The following is a 23,713-nucleotide window of genomic DNA, read 5'->3' on the forward strand; positions in this document are numbered from 1 at the left end:
TCACTGAGATAGATGCATATCTGATTGCCTCCTTTGAAAGGCTTCTCAGAAACTCAAAAGAATGCAACCATTTGTCTCTGGCCTACCTGTGACCTGGAAGCCCCCTCCCTGCTTCGACGTGTCCCTGCCTTTCTGGACCTAACCAATGTACTTCTTACACATGTTGACTGATGTCTCATGTCTCCCTAAAATGTATAAAACCAAGCTGTGCCCCGACCACCTTGGACACATGTCATCAGGACTTCCTGAGGCTGTGTCAGGAGCACACGGCCCCGGCAAACAAATTTTCTAAGTTGACTGAGATCATCTCAGATGTTTGGGGTTCACACTACCATGGCCTAAAATCAATGTCTCATCCACTCATAATAAAAAAATAAGACAAACTCAAATTGAGGGATGTTTAAAATACTTGACCAGCACTCTTCAAAACAGTCAAGGTTATTGAAAACAAGGAAAGTCTGACAAACTGCCACAGTCTAGAAGAGCCTCAGGAAACATGACAACAAACGTGGAATTCTCAATGGAACGCTGGGATCAATAAAGGACATCAGGATAAAGCTAAAGAATATGAATAAATTATGGGCATTAGTTAATAACAGTCGGCCTTCAACAACAAGGGGAGTAGGGGCACCAGCCCCCATTCCCCCTTCTCACAGTTGAAAATCCACATACAGCTCTGACTGCCCCAAAACTTAACCACTAATAGCCTACTGTTGTTCAGAAGCCTTACACATAACATAAATAGGTGATTAACACATACATAGATTAGCATCTACCTGTATTTTATGCATTCATGTCCTACCTAACATTTTCTTAATTGTTTAGCTATTTCTAGGTTACACAGTGTGCCTAAGAGGTTTTTCAAATTGTCAAAAATCTCCAAAAAAAATTCCAATATATTTATTGAAAAATATCCACATAAAAGTGGACCCATGCAGTTCAAACCCATGTTGTTCAAGGGTCAACTGTATATTGATAGATTCATCGGTAGTGACAAACGTACTTCAATAGTATAAGATATTAACAATAGGGAAAACCGTTAAGATATTAACAACAGTGAAAACAATAGGGAAAAAACAGTATGAGATAATAACAATAGGGAAAAAATCATGTAAGATATTAATGATAGGGCAAAATATGGGGTACACAGGAACACTATACCATCTTTTCAACTTTTTTTAAATCTATAGCTCTTCTAAATGTCTTCATTAATGTTTCTACGTTTCTAGATAGGAAAGTGTAAAGGTGGTAAAAATATCAATTTGCCCTAAATTAATTTGTAAAATAAATGCAATTCTAATCAAGATCAGTATTCTTAGAAATGACAAAATAATTCTTGAGTTTATAGAAACAATTAGATGATAAAGTATCAAGCCAAGAAAATATTTCTCAGAAAAACATCAAAAGTGGACTTGTATCACCAGATATTAAACTATTTTATAAAGATTTTAAAAATGAAAACTATGAGCATAGGAAAAAATAGAGAGATTAATGGAACGAGGAGACAGCCAAGAAACAAATCAAGAATATATTATTTCACATATAACAATTAATTATAAATAATTAAATTAAAAATGGGGGAATAACTATTAACACTCTAAACTGATTTCATTTGAATTCAAAAGTTAAATGTAAAAAAAACTGTAAAAATTAAAAATTGGAAATACATAGATAATTTGATCTCATTTTAGGCTTCTAAGTATTCAAGCACAGGCAAGAACAATAAAAAAAATATTAGTACAATTTCTATGTCTACAAATACAAACAAAATTACACAGAACAAGAAAAACTTGGGGAAAAAACACATTTCAACATACACAACTAGCAAGACTAATATTCTTAATATACTAGCAAATAAATCCATAAGAAAAAGATGAACAATCTACCAGAAATAGAAAAATCATGAACAGGAAATTCACAAATAAGTAAATAAATACCAATAAAGAGATCAAAAAAAATTCATCACTAGTAATCAAAGAAGTAAAATTAAAGCGACAATTTTGCTTATTGGGTTGGCAAATAATGAAATAATAAAAGGAATGATAATACCCAGTGTTGACAAAGGTGTGTGGAAACCAACACATACAATGCTTGTGGGAGTTTAAATTGGGACACTCATTCAGGACAAGTTGGCAACAATAACAAAAATAATAACAACGATAATAGCTAAGAGTTTTGAGTTCACTGTGGGCCAGGTGATGATCTAAGTACTTACCATGTATTAAGGCACACGCACCTCACAGCAATTCAATAAAGGAGGTACTGTTAGCCACATTCACCAGATGGAAACCATCGTCCTAAGAAACCCCTCAAGGCCATTCAGCTAGCAGGTGGCAGACTTGGGATCCAATCCTAAGTGGTCTGAGTCTGTGTCTCACATGTGCATAAAACATGTCATGCTAGGAATTTAGCAAAAGAAAACAGCTGGCAATGTTTACAAACTTACGTGTACAAAGACGCTTACTGCAATGTTTTATAAAAGCAGGGGGAAAGGCAACAATCTAAATTATCACTAGTAGAGAAGAAATTAAATAAATTTGTGTTTTCTATATTTTACAAATATTCTAAGTAAGTATGTATAGCTTTTATAATAGCAAATTACATACTCTGCTTGTTGTCGGAAAAAAAACTTGTCTTTCGGGTTTGGGGGTTTTTTCTGTATTATTTCTTTTTTGTTTTTTAACTAACAAATAAAAAGCTATACACTTATAGTATATAACATGATATTTTGATATATATATACATACATTGTGGAATGGCTGAATGAAGCTAATTAACATAAGCAAAAACCTTGTCCTTTTGATTCCAATACCTGACTTGTCTTCCTTTCCTTAGTTCTGATTTTCTTTCTATCTCATAAGCCTTGTAACATATGTACCCTTTGCTATGGGTTTAAGAACAGTATATTAATAAACAAATAATATAATACAATAAAAGATTCTTAGGCATTTGAAAGAACAGGAGATGACAGTTCATTTAAAATAAAAATCAATGAATTGAGAGCTAATTAATGAAGACCCTCCAACTTTCTTCATGTTCTTGTGTGTCTCAGACTTTTGAGCACAAGTCCAGGCATCAAGATTCTGGATCAAGAGGTCAGGGGTTGGAGGGGTGCTCCTCTGCTCACCCCAGGATGAGGGGACTACCAGGGACCTGACCTTTCTGTGCTGAGCATCCTGCCAGCCCTAAGTCAGGCCCTGTGGAGGGAGCTGGAATATGTGAGTGGTGGTTGGTTAAAATTGGGCATCAGTGTTGTGGTCTATCTGATCCCCAGGACCTTGAAGGTTAAGATGCCCAGTCTCCCAGTGGAAGCGTTGTGGTGAAGCAGTAACACGTGACAGGTGTCCAAAGCTTTCTGGTCCACATGGGGCAATGTTACCCAACATTTGCAGTGTGCTGAGCCTTTATTCCTGCTGGAATGTTTGTTCCTAGAGGCACTTGGCACTTTATGGTCTATCAAACACATTCATGCTCATTATCTCATTTGAAAGATTCACTGCTGCTGTAACGGGCCTGTAGCCATACTCTCTGCTGTCTCCCCAGCATGCAGGACAGTGCCTGTCTGTGTGCACTGAGTGGCAATGGCCATGGCATCAAATGGACACCAATGGCAGTGGACATCACAGATTTTTATCTCTAAAATGGAGATATTAGTATCTGCTTCTGAGGGATGTTGTGGAGATAAAATCAAGTCCCAGTTGTAAAACTCTTGGAAAACTGCTGACTCATTGTAAGGGGTAAAAGAAAGTACCTGAAGAACCAAAGAACTGAAGTGTGGTGCTCAGGAACCTAGAGAGCATCCCACCTTCCTGAACTTGCAGGCTGTGGCTGCTGAAGAGTTCTTGAGACTCAAGGTCTTGATGTGGCAGGAAGCCTTGCAGGTTGGGGTGGGGTTGTACCCCATTTCACCATAGCCCCCTCCACCCATTTATTCTTACAAGGAGCAGTGAAGAAATCCCTTTTTTCTTATCGCCAAAACTATGCAGAAGAAAGGAAGCACTTCAGGGGCCAGATTGCCAAACTGCCCTGCTGAGCTTCACAGGCTGACTCAGGCATGGCCTAGGCGTAGTTTTTCCAGAAGGAGTGGTGAATTTGTGCTGATCTGGCCTTTCCCTTGTGATGAAAGCCAAAGGGCCCTCATGCCTCTGCAAACCCTGCAGTCTCACCCATGCCTCCACCCTGGCGGAAGGAGAAGCAGCCACATCCCACCTGCTCAGAAGAACATCTGATCATCACCTCAGGCACCCAATGGGACCCCACAGGGCCACAGAAGGAGTCCTTACTTTCTGTAGCTTCACAGAGTGAGGCTCCTTCACAGCATAATGCACTCTGCACCTCACTTCTCTCTGCCTTCTGAAGACAGCTGCATGCAGCAAAAGAGTCCTGGACTGTGCAGGAGCCCACATGGGCACTCAAGCACTTACACCCTGTGTGGTCTGCGGTGACTTCCTCAGCTCCTCTGAGCCTTCATTTACTCAGCTGCAAGATGGGAGTAACAACAACGCCAAATCCACAAATTATTTTAGGAATTAAATGAAATAACTCTGTGACTCCTGGTCAGAGCAATGGTATTCAATGATTTATTTGTTTGTTGCACATGACATTGTCACAGAGACCAATGTAGCCAGTCAAGCTCAATCACTGTGACTAAGATCCACCTTCTAATATTTTCCAAAACTACTGCCAACACCTGCCCGGTTCCAGTCGATTGATCCCTGCCATGCTCTTACTCCAACACGTTTGCAACCACCCCAGGCAGCCCAGCTTTTCCTCAGGATGCCAGTGTTTGAAGAAACAACTTATCTTGGGAAAATTAAGTCATAATCATGCTTCTTTCCAATCTAAGTAGCCTTTGGTAGCTGCCCATATCTTTCAAGCTAAAAGTCAAAACTCCTCGACGTGGCTTTCAGGCTCCTGAGTGATGTGGCCTGTCTCCCAACTCCCCTCTGTCCTTCCTAACCCTTGCAATGGCCTGCACATGCCCACTGGGCCACTCCACACCACTGGACATGCTCTTCCATCCAGCTCCATTCCTTCCCAACCCAGTTTGTCCCCTACATATCCTGATGGATTCTAGCTCAAACATATTCTTCTCCAGGAAGACCTGTTGGTGCCCCCACCACAGTCTGTGTGCACCCCTAGAGTATGTCCACGTGTGTCCCCTGTCTTGCAATCATTCATTCACGTTCTGTCCTCCATACTACAGTATGAACTCTTGGGAGTAGGGACTGTGTCTTGTCTTTGTATCTCCAGCTTCTATCACAAAGTAAATACTCAGTGAATGAATGAATGTCGTATCTTTCTTGCTCCAGCACAATTTTCTGGATAAGAAGGAAATTGCTTTCCAGTCTGCCTCTCCACTTTACCATCTCATACCAGCTGATCTCTCTTTCTCAAGTCTCAGGTCCAAGGTCTCCCCTCTCTTCAGCTCCTTCCCAGTCTCTTTCCCAAGCACCCAACATAATTCAACCCCCCAGCCACCAGTTTCTGCTCCATCACAAATAAATATTTATATGTATCTACATTTTGCATTTAACTATATTTGCATTTATCTCAAGTGTGTTGCAAACACCAGGGGTGCTAGTTATAGCAACTTTATCAGCAGATCCCCCAAAGTTTAAGAATGTATTCTGTGGCTGTAGAGTAAATAAAGCAGATTGGTCGATTGGGGCTTGAAACCAGTTTTGTTGTTGCTGTGTTAAAACAAACTAAATGGATGTCCCAGAGATGAGCTCTATCACTATCACAGTCTGACAGTAAAAAAGGTAAAGTGGTAATAATTCTATCGCTGTAATAATTGTCAATCAGCCCTACAATAATACTGATATTAACATTCACTGATTGCTTCCTGTGTGGTAAACAGAATACTAAGAGCTTTACTGACAACATTCACAACTGTCTAAAGGATCTATCGCTTATGGCTGTGTGACCTTGAGTAATTACTTTGCTTTTTTTGCCTCCATTGCCTCATGAGTAAAATAGGGATAGTTATCGTACCTCGGCCTCATAATGATTACATGAGTCATTATATATAAATGTTTAGAGGAGGGCCTAGCACACAGCAAGCCTCCCAAAAATGTGATCCCTCCCCACCCCCACAGTTAATCTGAATCTGAATTAATTAGTCCTAACCACTGGGGTCTTCTACCTCAGGGTTTGCTGTGTGGCTCAGGCTGCCAAGGGAGTAGAAATAAAACCAACAGGTGGAAGAAACAGAAGGCAGCTATCTACTCATTGTAATTGTATCTTTCTAATAAAGCCTTTAATGTGACAGAATTCGCAATCTTACTCCTTATCTTTTGTTTTGTTTTGTTTTTCTTTTTTGAGACGGAGTCTTGCTCTGTCACCCAGGCTGGAGTGCAGTGGCACGATCTTGGCTCACTGCAAGCTCCGCCTCCCAGGTTCATGCCATTCTCCTACCTCAGCCTCCCAAGTAGCTGGGACTACAGGTGTCCGCCACCACTCCCGGCTAATGTATTGTATTTTTTTTAGTAGAGACGAGGTTTCACCATGTTAGCCAGGATGGTTTTGATCTCCTGACCTCATGATCCGCCCGCCTCGGCCTCCCAAAGTGCTGGGATTACAGGCGTGAGCCACCGCGCCCAGCCTATCTATCTTAAGGAACTATCATGTGTATAAGGAAGCATCTATAAAAAAATGCTTGAAGCTTTGTTTGTAATAATGAAAATCAGAGCAACCTACGTCCCCATCGATTTAGGAGTGGTTAAATAAACTGTGGCAGATCCAACCTATAAATTACTAAAGAATCGTGATAAGGAAAAATGTTGCTTTATGCCTGTCAACAGTGTGTGCAAGGCAGTGTTCTAAGTTCTTACCCAAATTTACCCATCTAGTGCTCACAAGACCCTGTGGCTATAAGTATACCACAATCCCAATTTATAAAGGAGAGAAACTGAGGCTGAAGGGCTTAAATAATTTGTATCATGCAACTAGCAAGTGACAAAGCTATGATCTGAGTCGAGGCAGTGTGGCCCCAGGCTCCATCCTCTTACCCGTCATGCTAATTTATTGCTGAGTGGGGCAAAAAGCAAGCAGCAGAAAGATACACAAAATATATAATACTATTCAGGTAAAATATACACACAACACAATACCATGTTGTTTCTAAATATGTATATAAAGGTGAGAAAATGATCTATTTTAACAGTCTAACCAATTTACAACATTGGTTGCCCATGTGAAGGAGCTAAAGGAACAAGGATTAGCAATGATGACCAGGAATAATTTCACCCTGACATATAACGTCTTAAATGTTTAAAACAAAATGTGTTCCAATATTACAGAATGACTTAAAATTTATAAAATAAAAATAGTCAGAAGGACTCACCTACTTCAGGATTAAATGAGTTCCCTAATATAAAAACAATTAGCTTAGATTTCTACTCTTAAGGAACTCTTCAGGGAGGGATTCAAGCATCAGTGAGGGGCTGGACAGGAAGACCACCCCAGCTGGTTGGTTACCAGAGAAACTCAACATGCTCCCAATTAAACTCAGTGTCTTTTACCCTCAAACTTCTTACTCCTCTGGTCTCTCCTAGTTCCATAAGACATTGCTTACATTTACCCAATGTAATTAAAATTCTGTATAATTTCTGTCTGTTTTTCTAACTGTAACTTCTTTACTCACATAAAATAACTTTCACTATTCTTCTGAAAGCCTTTAATAATGTGAAGATGGCTATTTATCCTTGTCTTCTCTTCTCCTAGTTCTACTTCTACCACCATCACCACCACCACCACCACCTCTACCACTTCCACTACCATCATATCCACCACCACCATCAACATCACCACCACCATCATGCTAGTTGTGGTGGTGGTGATAAGAATTAGTGGTAATGGTGATGATAGTGGCTGTAGCAGTGGTGGTGATGATGAGAATGAATCAAGGTAGCAATGTGATAGATTGGTGGTGGTGATGGTGGTGGTGATGGTGGTGGTGGAGATGATGGTAGTGGAGGTGGTAGAGGTGCTGGTGGTGGTGGTGGTTGTGGTAGAAGTAGGGGTGGTGAAGGTGGTGGATGATGGTGGTGGTGGTGGTGACAATGGTGGTGGAGGTGGTAGAGGTGGTGGTGGTGGTGATGGTGGTAGAAGTGGTGGTGGTGAAGGTGGTGGATGATGGTGGTGGTGGTGATAATGGTGGTGGAGGTGGTAGAGGTGGTGGTGGTGGTGGTGATGGTGGTAGAAATGGTGGTGATGCAGGTAATAGAGGTGATAGAGGTGATGATGGAGGTGATGGCAGTGGTAGTGCTGGTAGTACATGATGGTGAAGGTGGTGAGAGGTGAGGATAGTGGTGGTGGTAGCAGTGGTGGTGGGTGATGGTGGTGATGGTGGGTAATGGTAGCGGTAGTGGAGGTGATGGTGGTGGAGGTAGGGGTCGTGGTGGTGGAGGATATGATGGTAGAGGTGGTGGTAGTGGTGGTGGTGGAGGTTGTGGGGTTGTGGTGATGGAGGTTGTGGGGTAGTTGTGGGTGATAGTGGAAGTTGTGATCATGGTGATGGGTGATGGTGGTGGTGGTAGAGATGGTGGCAGTGGTGGTGCTGGTGCTACATGATGGTGGTGGTGGTAGAGGTGAGGCTAGTGGTGGTGGAGGTGGGTGATGGTGGTGGTAGTGGAGGTGATGGTGCTGGAGGTGGTAGAGGTGGTGGTGATGGTGGGTGACAGTGGTGTTGGTGAAGGTGGTGGTGGGTGATGGTGATGGTGGTAAAGGTGGTGGTATTAGTGGCAATCAGAATGAGTGTCAGTGCCATGATAGTAGTTGTGGTGATGGTGACGATGACACTGGTAGGGGTGACGGTGGTGGAGTCACAAAGGAATAAGAAAACAATCTATTTTAAAGAAAAACAAATCACTGTGCCTACAACACAGCGCAGCATGTTGACATGGCAGTGATGACAGCGGTAGTGATGGTGCACAAGGTAGTGGATGTGATAGCGGTGGTGGCAATGGAGATGGGGGAGGTGGTGAAAGTGGTAGTGATGGTGGGAGTAAGTGAAGACCAAAGAGGCAGTCTTTGTGATTGCGATGGTGACGGCGGTACTGGTGAAGGTGATGAAGGTGGTGCAGCTGGTAGAGGTGGTGGTGGTGATGGTGGTGAGAATGAGCAGAGGCAACAGTGGTAGTGGTGGAGATGGTGGTGATGATTCTGGGGCAGATGATAACAATAAAGTGTTAGGCATTTGGCATAGAACTGAAAGTAATGGCAAGATAAAAATGGTGACCATGGTGATGACGAAAACAGAGGCCGGTGATGATAAAAACAGAGGTGTTTAGTTCAAGCAGGTGAAAAGACAAAAGCAGCTCTAGATCTAGGTCTGATAGCTGGATAGTCAGACCAAAGTTTCTTCCCCATTTTTGCTGCCACCATCTATCAGGAGAAGTGGAGAAAAGTTACGTAGAAAGTAGATTAAGATGAGGACAGTAAATATAATGTCACTACCCAAGCTACGGAGCCTAGAGGACCTCATGTGCTCCTTCCCAGACAGCAGCTTTTTCTGGATCTCAGCCCTCCATGTCCACTCCATTTGGGGTTTGTCTATGATGACAATTTCCTGTGTGCATCGGAAAGCAAGGAAAGTGGAAAGAGAGTAAGACAAGTGCACCAAGGCGGTATCCTGGAGTCTCTCTTAGCCCACCTTGGATAAGCCGTGGTCAGACCCATCAGAGCTGGCCCTACTAATTGCTACTTTTCATGTCGGGAGGTCACCAAGTGGGAGTGTGAGGCTGCATTCCAGTGGTGGTAGAAGGCCCCACCAGCCACACCTGCCCAGCACTCCCACAGACACTGAGCCCTGCTGAAGGACACTCGGCCTGTTCTACCACAGAGAGCAAGGTGAGCAATTAGGCTTAGGAATCAGAAAACAATCTATTTTAAAGAAAAACAAATCACTGTGCCTACAGCAGCCTGTCCAAACACAGTAATCACAATAGCCATGGCATCCCTGGAAGCCAGTGGCATTTCTGAAACTCATTCCAGCAAACACAATAAGCTATTTGGAGTTGAACCAGGCTAATTCCATCTCTGTCTGCCAAGGTTTTGGCTAAAGCACCTCCACTGTCTCATATTTGATTCTCTGAGGGATTTGTCACAATGAGAGCAGCAATTAATGTCACACTTTTGCCCCTTCCTGGACCCTTCCCCTAGATTGTATTGGGTTTCCAAGATATGACACTATGCTGAGCAAGGCTGGCAGTTAAGTGTGGCATCCATATGTCCTGTCCATATGTCCTGTGTGTAGCCAGCTCTTAGTTGATGATGATAATGATGGTGATGGTGGTGGCACCACCAAGGACTCCCAAATTGGGCTACATTATCTATTTACCAGGGCAAGCTCATCCTGCAATGAAATAACAGCCTCCTAAGGCCACAAATGCCAAGCATCCCCTCAAATCACACTCTTTCCTGTTCTATCTTCTTCTCTCAAAAGCCTCATTACCTGCTCCCTACTGGGCACAATCGCCTTGGTTAGGATGTTCCCTTTTAGTTTTGTTTAACCCACACTTACAGGGCACCACTGTGTAGCAGACACTTGGCTAAGTACTGGAGTTTAAGTGATGAACAACTTTCAATGATCAACAACTTTAAGTCATAGAACTCAAGGAGTTCTTAGTCCCGCAAGGGAGATGGAATGTAATACATAATGTAAACACAATATGGAAAGTGGTTTTATTTGGTTTCTTGTAAGGTAAGCTCAGACTATTATAGTAGCATAATAAGAGGGCACATAGCCTAGTGTTGGACAAGGCTTCTTGAAAGAGGTGATATCTTACTTGGCTGAGAGCCTCCTTTCCATCCAGCCCAAATCGAGGTTGAGCTGAAGACAAAATTTGAGCGCCCCTGCCGAAGGGAGCCACGACAGCCCCCACCCCCATTCTCTCATGGAAGTTCTATAAATCAGCTTGAATCCCAGTTTCTTAGGTCTTTAAGGTTCTGGATTCCTCAGCAATCTCTTACTGGAAGGGGTCCAGGACTAAAGGACCAAACCCAACAAAGTGACCTTCTGACCCAAAAACTTCTGGGGCTGAACTCTCCGTATGTCCCCTCAGCCCACTGCCAGCAGCATAAATGGGAGAACATCACCAGACAAGGAGCAAATCAGGCTACCAGTATTTTTGTGCAAGGAACCGTGAGCAATTAGAAACATCCAGTCCTTTCCTCATGAGGGTTACAGTCCTATCAAAGCTAGAAGAAACATGGAGATCAGCTAGCCCAGTCCACTCACTGTATAGCTGAGGAAACTGAGCTGCCCAACATTGCACGAAACCCGGTCCTTGTCCCATTGAGCTAGAATGTGTGTTCCACAAAGGCAGAGAATTTTTCGTCTGTTTTGTCTCTGTCTAGGGCAATGTGTGACAACTAGACAGCTCTCAGAAAATATTTGCTGATGCTGATGTTGACACAGAATTGTATCACACCGGACAGCAGGACTGTTGAAAAGCATGGGCTTTGGAGTCAGACAAATCCAACTGCAGTCCTGGCTCAGTTGTTTTTGAACTTGTGACCTTGGCAAGTTCTTTGTGCTCCTCACACCTCACTTTTGTTATCTATGATATGTGGATAACAGTGCTACAGAGTGTGGTGAGGTTCAAATATGGAGAAACACCCAACATAGCACCTGGAAGATAGGATGTGCTCAATAAATGGCAGTTATCACTGCTAGTAATAGTATTAAGTATCAAGAGCCTGACTCAGAGAAGAACTTGGGAGAGAACTGGACAAAAGGGGCAAAGCTAGTCAGACCCCCAATCCAACATCAACCATGAAGGCAAACCCACCAGAGAAAATCTGCCCCTGAAATAGTTCCTCTGTGCACTCTGCACACCTACTCCCCCACTGACACCTGACACTTCATCACTGAGCTTCATCCTTTCCATCATAATTCTGACTTTTTTAACCTATCACTCCCTGAATAGAGAAGACCCACTTTAAATCAGATGCCCACACTCTAACTTAAATGAATTGCACAATCTTTCCTTGAGTTCAACTAGTAGTGTTTAATCAAATGCTGACTCTTTTCCAATGGCTTTCCCATATAATAGATCTTGTTTAATCTGCACAGTATTCTCAAAACATAGGCAAATCGAAGATATTTTACACATAAAGACGTAAGATCAGAAAGGCTAAGCAGCACACATGCAGTGTCACAGCTGGCAAATGATATAACCGATTCCGCCTTGGATCCTCTGACATCAACTCATTCACCAAAGTCTCACCACGACCCAGGAACCATTTCAATAATGAGCTAGAAGCAGAATGACAGAGGCTCAGGCATCCCCTGCTGAAGGAAGTCACAACAGCCTCCCCCTTCTATCACGAAAGCTAAATAAATCAGCTTGAATTTCAGTTTCTTAGGGTCTTTAATTTCCTGGGTTCCTCCGAGATCTTAGCCTGGGAGAGCTGAGATGTCTCAGCTGCTTGCATCTCAAGCAGCCAGTGTAATGCCTAGCCCAGCCCACAACAAATGCTGGTAGAATGAATGGATGAATAAATAAACTCTTCCACATCTGCCCACTTCTGGAATTGTTACTGACCTAGATATTAGACGCTTTGGCCTGGGTGGGGAGGATATTAACCCCTAGGATGAGGGGCTCCAAGGATACACTGCCTACTTCACAGGGTGCCTCCGGCTGGGTCTGAAGACAATGCTCTGGGTCAGCTCCTGAGTCTAGAGTGGCCCACAGTTCCAACGCTGTTTCAGCAGGGAGATGGACCCACTCTCATGCTTGCAAACCCTCCCCTACCCTTAGCTGAATGTGGGGCAGAACTCCTGCACCACAAGTGTCCATTTTCCAGGAGGACGTGTGGAACACTCCAAAGGGAAGAAGCAGGGCCCGTGCTTTTAACCTAGTGTTTCCTAAACCTCAATAATTCACATACCTCCTTGATAATTTTTCCCATATTCATGAACCACTTGTATGATTATTTATTCAACACTTTTCTCTGGATGAACTCACGATTTTTACTTAGCCAGATTTATTTTTGAAGATATACTACCACGGTGTTACCTTCTTTTACTTCATCCTAAGCAATGATACCCATAAAATAAATCTGAAGTGCTCACTCTGTACACATTAAAAGAAATACATTTTCTATTTTAATGTACAGCTATTAGAATAAGGAGGATTTGTAACTCACTAGCAGAAAGCACACTTCACTTTATATAACTCTTCTGCAATTCGTATAGGATCCTGCAGGGATTATGTGGAGTAAAATGTCCTAATTAATCACGGAGAGCAATTATATGCCATAAATAATTTAATCATGCATCAACATCACAGTCATGTTGATAATTCAGTAATACCAATAATTCAAAAACCTGTGCTGACATCCACTTTAAAACTTCGAGTATGCTATAATCTCTATTATCTCCCCCTTTTGGAGCCAAACAGGCCTTACAGTTTCTTGAAGTTGCCAGAATTTGATCGGAGAGCCCAGAGTGGGGTAGTGAGAGATATTATTCTGACTAGACTCAAACCAGCGCTGTTACAAATCTTGAAACAATTCCTCTGTCCTCCCTACTTCCCTTTTCTCTCTCCCTTTTCTAGTCTCTCCATCATTTTTTCTTTCCTTCTTTTTCTTTAAACAAACACTGACTCACTGCCTGGTGTGTCCACGGACTCCAGGTTTACTAAGAGCTGCAATGCCATCCCTGCCTTCCAGGAGCAAACAATGTTGTTGGGGAGGTGAATATAGGGCAAAGAGTTAATATTGTCCCCACCCAGGCCAAAACATCTAATATCCAGGTCAGTAACAATTCTAGATGTGGGAAGACAATGCAGAGTGGAAGAGTGCATTCATTCATCCATTCATTCTACCAGCATTCATTGTGGGCTGGGCTAGGCATTGCACTAGCTGCTTGAAGTGCAAGACAATGAACAAAACCTACTAACTCCCCCTCCAAGGAGACCTCAGTCTAGGGAGAAATAGGATTACTGAGCTGCATAAAGCCAAGTGTGCTTTCTGCAAGGTGAAGTGCTCTCTCGACCGAACTGGGATGCTGGGGAAGCTTTGCCGGAAGGGTGATGTCTGATAGAGTATTGAAAGAGAAATTAGACAAATTAAGGAAGGGGGCATTCACAGATGGAGGGAAAGGCACAGGGAAAATGTGAAGGCATTGGAAACAACCTGACTCAATGGGGGAAAGGGTTTTGTTGAGTTTGGAGGACAATGCTCCTATTGTGGAGTAGTCAGAGGTGAACAGGAACTGAACCACAAAAGGCCCTTTGGGCTAAGAAATCTGGACTTGCTCCTGATATGTAGACACTGAGGATTTTTAGTAGAAAAATGAAGTAACTGGGACAAATCCAGTAACAGTTGCTGCAAACACACAGTAACAATGCAGTTACCATAGACACCAAGGCTGGCTGACAAGTGAGAATCAGAGAGCAATCCTCAGGCCAAGAAAGAGGGCCAGCAATCCTGTTCACATTTCCAGGAGAAAGGAAACTGGTTCTTGAGGAAGAGTAGGGTGTGAGGACAGAGATTAAAGACAGTGTAGGTCTGAGACACACAGACACACATAGGAATATATACACATATCACACACATAGACGTGTGTACATATTACACGTGTATGTAAACATTTGTACACATATCACAAGTATGTACACACATAACATATATAATGTGCATGCCACACCAAGAGACATGTGTACACACAACACATGCACAGACATGTGTACATTCATCACACACAGGCACATGTATGTGCATCACATATACACACATTGATATGTATGCAGATCACACATATGACAGACGTGCACACATAACACAGATATATGTACATACCACATACAAAGGCATGTGTACACACATAACATGCACACAGACATATGTATGCTCATCACACAGGCACATACATGTACATCACATATACACATAGTGACAGGTACACAGATCACACATATGACAGACATGTACGCACATCACACACAGAAATGTCTACACAAACCCATAGATACATGTACACATTACACATATATGCATGGAGACGTCCACACACTGTACCATATGCACACATTTACACTCATACACTTGAAAGCAACATGAAAGTCAAAGTCCAAATCTGGAAAATCCTCTGTCTACAATTTTTACTGTTTTCCAATCCTATCTCAAAACTCACTCTTTCCAGAAGACTTTTCCAGTTGCTTCTCTTGCCTACATCCCCTCATCCCCCTGGCAATGGGCTAGCACTTCTCTCAAGCATTCTATTACTAAATGACTTCTTTTCCAAATGCCCCCACTAAGCTGTCTGCTTCCCTCTTCCCCTTCCTCATGCCCTCTCACACACGTACCAAAAGGGGTCGCTTCAGACCACACATGCCCAGGGGAATCCTGGTGCAGAAGCCTGTGAAGAGAAGATGGCTTTAAAAAGACAAGATGGAAACCGCATTTTGGGGAAAATCAATGATTCTGTGGATCTAGACAGAGTCTGGGGGAACCAAGGCTTACACACAAGGAAGTCGAGGACCAAGAAGTAAAGGTTTGAGATAAAAGAGGGTATTTCACTCACACAAACCTTTCTCCTCACCTACTATGCACTCAACACTGTGTATACAAAGGAAGATAAGGTCCCTTCCAGCAGCCTACCAGGGAGACAACCAAGATATGGAGAAACTCAAGAGTGTCCTCAAGGGTACAGAGGATACAGGACAGCTGGAAGATGTAAATGGTAAGAACGGGAGTGGCCACGGAGACCAGCCATTAAAGCTAGTAGTCATGGAGTCCATGGCATGACATGGGGGTCCAGGTCTGTGCATGATGACACCGCCACATGGAGAGTTGGCAACCAAAATTGAGAGTTTGTAGAAAGAGGAAGTATAAATTAAGAGAAAAAAAAAACAAGAACAAGATTAAAATACTCAACAACATTTGAAATACTACAACTTACCAGTTGTATTTGGATGATGGAATTATAGGTGACTTTTTTTTTTTTTTTTTTTTTTGCTTTGCTTTTCAAATTTGTAGCAAATTTCTTTTTTTCTTTTTCTTTTTTTGGTTTTAATTTTTGTAGCAGAATGATTTCCTAAGGATAAGGGGTCGTCTCCACCACCAGGGGATTCCCTGCTGCAGGCACACATGCACACCTGTAGACATATGAACACAAGTCACACAAATTAATCCTTCCTCTGGGATCTAAAGTGGCATACACTAACTGCAGGAGGATCTAAAGCAACGCAGCCTGCCCACATGCCTTTCTTAATCCTGTGCAATTATACCCACCCTGGGTGATGACACTCGCAGAGGTTATTCTTAAGGCAAGCTTACTTTCCTCACCCTGCCCTCCTGCTGCACCCTCCCTTTTCCTGCATACTCAGCTCAGGTGGGAAATGCTCTCAGTGAGAAAAATTCCCAAAATTCCATTGATTTGAGCCCGAGGCTGGCACACAGAGAAGTATGACATTTTTATGTTCTTTTCCCATTGGCCTGTGATCCTTGTCAACCCACCTAGCTTCTTCCCTGCCACTACCTCTGACCATCCTCATCTCTCCTTCCTCTCTATCCAGAGAAGAGCCATGGGAAGGGGACATTAAAAAAACCCACTAAGATGGGAGTGAATTCGATTAACTTCATAGATGGAGAAACTGAGATCTGAGGGACAAGACCTTGCCCAAGCTCACAGGGTACTGGTGGCCAGGTAGGTTTAGAGCATTGCCCCCCTGCCAAGACCCCAAGACCTCAGCAGAGGAAAGACCTTGATCCCTACCCTTCAGAACAGACCAGAAGCTAACAAACCTCCCAGCTCCCAGCAGTTTGCCACAGCAAATTTATTTAAGATACTTTCACAGAAAAAAAATCAGATATTTTCCCTGCTCTATGAGATTAAATTCTCATCATCTCCTTGACTAATCAGCACATATTTACAAATATTTACTCTGAGGTCCAGCCCTGAGTTAGATGGGGATACAGACAGTTAGGGAGATCCATGTTGCCAGGGATACTCCTAGCCAAGAAGAGAAGGCCCAAGGAACCTGTGCCAGATGTAAATCATGGTTCCACAGTCCCATCTCTTGGGATTCTCTGAGAACATGGATGGAACCAGACAAAGAGGTCACTGGAGACCCACCCACCAAGCCGTGATCTCACTTTTTTAAGCATTAGGAAAGTTTGACCCAAGTCATCCACCTGATTTCAACAGGTTCAGCTATTGAAATAAGGAGTATAATTTGAAGAATGAGCAAAAATTAAGGATAACCAGCAAGTCTGGGGAACAGGATTGCTGGTCAAGACAGAGACTGAATCCAGATTGTGGTCTTCAGTTGCAAATCCTATTAACAGTCTGGGTAAGACAGAGGTCACACTCAAAGCCCACTATAGCTGCAGGGAATTCCTGAAAGTAGTGCTTAAGAATCGAAATTGGATTTAAAACCAAAAGGGGAGGAGCATTTGCCTTGCTTTGCTTTTCAATGGTGCCCAGTGAAGAAGTGCGTTGGTGCAGGTTATCTGAGATAGCACGAGTTAAAGCTTTTAGGCCAAGCAGCCTAAAAGGCTACAGGTTTGAAATGCTTATGCTTTTTTCTTTCTGCCATATTGATTTCCAGGTTGTTTGACTTGGAATCAGTTTGAAAAACACGGATAATTCAACCAACAGTTAGTGGATCCAACATTCTTAGACCACCAACTACCAATATGCACCACAGTCCTGAGGGGCCTCAGGTGACATTCCCTTTCTCAGAGCAGGACTGGAGCTGCTCATTGCTCCTCCCTGCTCATCACGTTTACATATGAGCTAGGATGCAGGCCCTAAGCCTTCAGGCTACCCAGCAGCTGCCCACCTGTGAAAGCTGTGCCTCCTGATATCAGCAATTTACTTTCAGGCCCAGAGGCTAGTGTGCCCTGGCCCAACAGCCTACTGGAGCTTAGCAGGCACAGCTACAAAACATTTTTACTGTCATTTTTAACTACTCCCTCCTGTCACTGCCAGCACCTAGAGGTATTCTTGTCTAAAGAAAGCAAAAACCCACAACTCGAATCTACTGTGGCAGGGGTACTGAGCTGGGCACCCAGAAACCCAGCTTCTAGTCTTGGCCCTGCTGTGTAGCCTTGAAACATGGTTTAGCCTTTCAGGGCCTTGGGTTCTTTACCTATCTCTACAAAGGAGAGAGGTGATTGGAAGATCTCTGTGTGTCCTTCCAGCTCTCATACTCTATCAATGCACAAATTTGTCCCTGAGAGGCTGGAAGCATTCATGAAAGCATCCTCTGCTCCCTGCCTCCCAGAGGGCACAAACCAGCCTGGCTGGGGAGTCATTCCTTCATTTGGGTCCTATTGATCCAAAGAGGACAGGTGCTTGAAAAGAACACACAATGTCGAATCAAAAGAACTGAGAACCCTGGCTTTTCCCCTTAAAGGCTGTGAGAATTTGGGCAAAGCCATTAACCACTCTAAGCTGCTTCCTCATCCTGAACTGAAGATAACATTACTTGGCACACAAAACTGTTATGAGGATTGAACCTATGTTACAGTGGTCCATAAACTGAAGAGTCTGTCCACAGGGGAAGTGTCCAAGCCCAAGCAACCACGATCCCTGGATGCACTGCTAACCCTGTGTGCATCTATAAGCTGTTTGAAAAGGTCTGAACAACTCATCTGTGGTCCCCACCCTCAGCAAAATGATGAGCTCCAGGAGCACCCAAAAGAGGACCAAGTAAGGGTCAACACTGCCTGGTAACACCCCAGGGGGCTACGAATGCTCTTTAAATCCTATGATGCAGAGTTAAGAACTAATGGGGAGCCTGCCTTCAAGGGCAATTATAACTTGAAAAAAGAAACAAGTCAAATTGATGTGGCATTAGCAGACCATAACTAGTACAATTGTTCCTTAAGGCCTTGGAGAGGGAAAGTGGTGAGGGAGATGGAACCAGTGGGTGGGATGAATCCAGGGAAGCTTCCTGGAAAGGGAACACCAGTAGCCACGAACCACTGCAGAGCTCTCCTTCTTCTACCCACCTCTAAGCAGTTCTCCCCATGTAACACCGAGGGTCAGCCACCCCTTCAAACTGTTGGCGCAGAAGTGCTGTAGAAAGGAGGGAAACAGTAGCCCAGGAGGTACCTGGAGCTCTGTGACACTTCCTGGGCCAGGACTGTGAGAGAAAACTGTTCCCATTCCAAGTCCACAGTGCAAAGGGCTTCCAAGCACTACTCCTGTCCTGCCAAAGCTCCCAAGCCCTTGTCCTGTGTCCATTTTATTCTTTACAGCCACCTGCTGCCCCTTTAACCTGTTAGATAAGTAGTCAGCACTCAGTCATGAGAACGCATGTGTGTAGCTCTGGATACTTCAACGTTGTGATGCGCACGCTTCCATCCAACTGGGGTCACCAAGCTCAAGAACTGAAATCTCAGACTGGGGCCCAGGAGCTAGTTGCCTCTACTCAGAGAAGCAGCCTGCTCAGAGTAGTTTGCGGCTGCTCTTCCCTAAATCCCCCCAACATAGCTTGTTAAGATGGCCAAGCTGTGCATCACAACGCGGGAGGCCCTCACACTGTCTCCTCTACCTGCTCTTTTCTTGCTCTGAAGATGCCTGTGGCAGGAAGGTGTGAGCCTCCCACAAAGATAAGCTGAGAAGCAGAAAGAACAAGTCTCCAACTTTTTTGTAATTTATGAATCAGAAGCTGGATTTTCTCTAAAGGATGCATCTGTGATTGTGGATAAGCCCCAATATGTCCTTAACACCCTAGACTGCCACGTCTTTCTGAAGAATCACCACCCTTCACACACACACACACACACACACACACACGCACACACACACACACACACACTTCCTATACAGGGCCTGCCCACCAGATAGATATTGTGAGGATGGTCGGGGAAGCAGGCTAAAATTCCACTAGCCCAGTGTTAGCCCAGTGTCACCTCTACAGCTGGCCTTGGATTCCCTGCACAAGGCTTGTTCATTCTGCACAGTGGCTAGGTTTAATCTGTAGTTCCATGCTGAAACCCTCCACTCCTAATCATCTGACAAGATCATCTCTCAACCACAGTCAGTCAATAGGTCTCAAGAGTTCCTTCAATTCCACTGGGATTTACTGAGCACCTATTAATGCCCAGCACCATGCCAGGTACTGTGTAGCATTTGCTTTAAGGACCATCCCCTCTAAGGATACAAGTATAGGCAAGAACCACGTCCTAATCTGTCAAACTGCAGAAGTCAAATGTACTATCAAGCACACCTTGTAGGGTTAGGTGTATAAAGGCTATAAACCTTAAAACTCTGACCTGCCAAGTCTTACAAAACCCCAAATACCTATGTGTCATTCTACAATTCTACGAAGTCCCATTATTTCCTCACTGATATGATAAAAGGTGATAATCAGTTGCTGTCCACACAGATACCCCATTAGGACTACTGCTTCTGGTCTGGAACAATAAAATGGGAAACCAGGCTCATATATTCATACTCAGGCAAGGTTAACTCAGGGCTGAAAAACACAAGATCTGGTACTCAATATCATGTCACATCAGCCTCTTCTGCATGTTAACTAAATATTTGTACTAGTTAGAAGTAATATATGTATATGTGTGTGTGTGTGTGTGTGTGTGTGTGTGTGTGTGTGTGTATAGCATTTCCTATTAAGGCATGGGGCACCATCCCCACCTGCAACTCTACCAAGAAGATCCATGCATAGCTTTGGAAAGCCTTCTGGCTCTTTGACGCTTAGCATGGTGCCCAGTACATTTGTTTGGGCTGGATTAACAAATAAAGAATTAGCATCTTAAATTTAATAGAAAAAAAATACCCTATATTTCTTAGAAGAAAATGAACCCCCCAAAGCCAACATGGACAATTTGAAGATTAGCCGTTTGGGGAGTCAACTGTAAACTGCTTCCCGTTTTGTTTAATTTGTGAGACAGGGTCTCACTCTGTCACCCAGGCTGGAGGGCAGTGGTGCAATCTCGGCCCACTGCAGCCTTGACCTCCCAGCCACAAGCGATCCTCCCACCTCAGCCTCCTGAGTAGCTAGGACTACAGGCACATGCCACCATGTTCAGCTAATTTTGTTTATGTTTCTGTAGAGATGAGGTCTCACTGTTACCCAGGCTGGTCTCAAACTCTTGGGCTCAAGCAATTCTCCCACCTCAGCCTCCAGAGTAGCTGGCACTACAGGCGCATGACACCACACCTTGTTAATTTTTGTACTTTTTGTAGAGACGGGATCTTGCTATGTTGTGCAGGCTGGTCTCAAACTCCTGGGCTCAAGCAATCCTCTCACCTTGGCCTCCCAAGGTGCTAGAATTACAGGCATGAGCCACCGCGCCTGGCCCAGTTCCCAAATTTCAGAATTCCATGGGTAAGTAATATCTCCCTCAAAAAAAAGTGGTAATCATTACACTATTGTCAAATTTTCATTTTGACGTGGCAGGACATAAAAGAAACAACTACAGCCTCATGTCGCCATATCTTTTAATGGAAGAGGTAAGGAAGGCCATGATTTCAGAAGTGAAGACTTTCTTTCCCAAGAATACCCTGCTGACATCCTTTTACTTACACTTTTGCTAAGGACTGGTGAACATATAGTAATGGGCCAACAAGGGCTGACAGATCAGTGCTGGGAATCGTGGTCCACATGTGCTCCTCTTTCCAATATGGCCCAACTAAATGAAACCGTTCTTTCTTATACCCATAGCAATCACTAATCGGGGCCTGTTTCCCTCCAAATTCTCCACACTACCTCAACTTCAAGCAGAGAAACTTGCCTTCTCCAACAGATCCTGTCTTCTCCCTGCTGGGTGTCCTCTAAGGAAGAGAGCACCTGAGTTCCTCTCGGGTTCACCTGGGTTTATGCTGCCCAAACTGAAACTAGTGCCACAAGTTTCTGAAGGCCACAGTCTAATCAGGATTATCTGGATCATTAAAAGTGCACTATAATTAAGAATTTATTATTGGAGCTGTCAGTCCAAAACATAACTGGGCAGGACAAAGTTTGACTGTGGTATCTTAAACAATACCAATTGACTTCCGGTTATGAAAGAAGAAGCATGCGTTCTGCATGTACAGAGGTGATGCTACCGGTCCAGAGTCAACAGGAAAGTTTTGAGTTATTCTCCTAAGAGAAGAATCAAACTTGCCCAATCCCTCCATGGACTCCTTTCTGGCCTTGGTGTCCAAGGGAAGGCCAGGTTGGAAGTAAGGGTGTGCTATTATATGAGAAAACATACAAAAAAGACAGCATCACCTTCTACACTTAACATTCTCTCTTCACATGCCTGTGAAATAGGTACTACTATTTCTATTTGATAGACAAGATAACTGAGGGTCAGAAAGCTTGATCATTCCACAGTCAATAAATACTTACTGAGTGTCTCCCATGGGCAGGCACTGCACTAAGAGCTATGACTCTGCCCAAGGTGACACAGCTGGCAAGTAGAAAAGGGAGCACCCAACCTGTCACTTAATCTGAAGTCTACCCCATTCGATGACTGCCCCTCAGGCTGAGGTCAGTGTTTTGTCACACAAGACCACAGGACAACAAAGCCAAAGAGCCATTGTGGGATCACATGGTCCATCTCTTTAGTTTGCTCTGCTGCAAAGAAAGTCAGTATTGATTATCCTTCTCAGACTTTCTCAAATGTCTGCTGTCTCTGGGGACAAATCAAAGTAGCTTCCCATGTCACATTAGTTACAGCTCTGTCTATGGTGTGCAGTCCAGAGCTGGGTGCTGGGGACTCATGCCTCCAGTGGGCAGAACAGAAACACTCCAGCAAAGCACACATGAAATCCTGGGAGAGAAACTTTTGCAAAGGAGTAACAGGTTCTAAAGTTTTGAGGACTTTTAGAGTAGCAGGACCAGAAGCCAAGCAGTAGGATTTGGAAGGTCCTACTCCTTGGACAAAGCACTGAGATCTCCGGTTTGACTCTCTAAGGGCACCTCAAGACTCTGGGACCTATTCTTCAAGCACAGCCCTGTGGTCACCTGGTATGCATCCTGTGCCAGAGGTTTTGGAAACAATGTCTGCCATCCACTCTGACTGGGTGACCCCACTGATGAGCCTGCTACACTGTTGCATCAGAGGAGGGGCCAGTCATACACCAGGCTGCCCATCTCAAGAATGCCAAAACCTTCATGAATGGGCCATCCTGTGCCTGCAATCACAGGGAGGTGGGGCTGACAGCCACGGGTCACGTAACTGAGGTCAAACACAAGAAGCTGGCCTGGAGAGCTCTATATATAACCTCAGGAGCTCAGTGCTCCTCACATTGCCAGCATCTTCTCTCCTCACTCACCCTTCCTGGTGCTTTGGGTAAGTGTGGGTTCCACTGAGTCTCTCATCTTCCCAGCTGGTCTTGCCCAGGCCTGACTAGATTAGATGGACGAGGGCCTCTTTCCCCTTTGGGAGCTATAGGGCCTCTGCTTTCCCAAAAGCACTCACATTTGGAGGGCGGTCAGGAAAGGAGCAGGGGATGAGCTGCTGCAATGCAGATGATGTTTCTGGTCTTCTGGTCAGAATGTAAACTCCACAAAGACAAGACTATCTCCTGCTCTCTGGCACTCCCATAGGGGCAGGCATGGTGCCGGGCAGAGAAGGACTCTGGAGAGGCTGTCCAAGGCAGCTTGTGCACAGGCTGAGCAGACCTCGTGAAACTGTCAGGAGGAGAGGCTGAGCCCACTCTCAAGAGAGTAGGGAGAATGATTCCAAGAAAGTTGCAGATGGGAGGGATTTGAGGTGCCACAGAAATCCAATTGCT

General features: G+C 44.0%; 2 protein-coding genes across 31 annotated transcripts in view; one reads left to right on the top strand and one right to left on the bottom strand.

The window, feature by feature from the left end:
* The window catches only part of S100A1 (S100 calcium binding protein A1), a 1,186,348-nt gene that overhangs the window by 787,291 nt on the left and 375,344 nt on the right, over positions 1–23,713 (top strand). The gene's annotated exons all lie outside the window — the stretch shown is intronic.
* Positions 1–23,713, bottom strand: part of S100A8 (S100 calcium binding protein A8) — a 675,486-nt gene that overhangs the window by 509,300 nt on the left and 142,473 nt on the right. The gene's annotated exons all lie outside the window — the stretch shown is intronic.

This window comes from Macaca thibetana, chromosome 1 (assembly GCF_024542745.1).
Source record: "Macaca thibetana thibetana isolate TM-01 chromosome 1, ASM2454274v1, whole genome shotgun sequence".
Classification (NCBI taxonomy): domain Eukaryota; kingdom Metazoa; phylum Chordata; class Mammalia; order Primates; family Cercopithecidae; genus Macaca; species Macaca thibetana.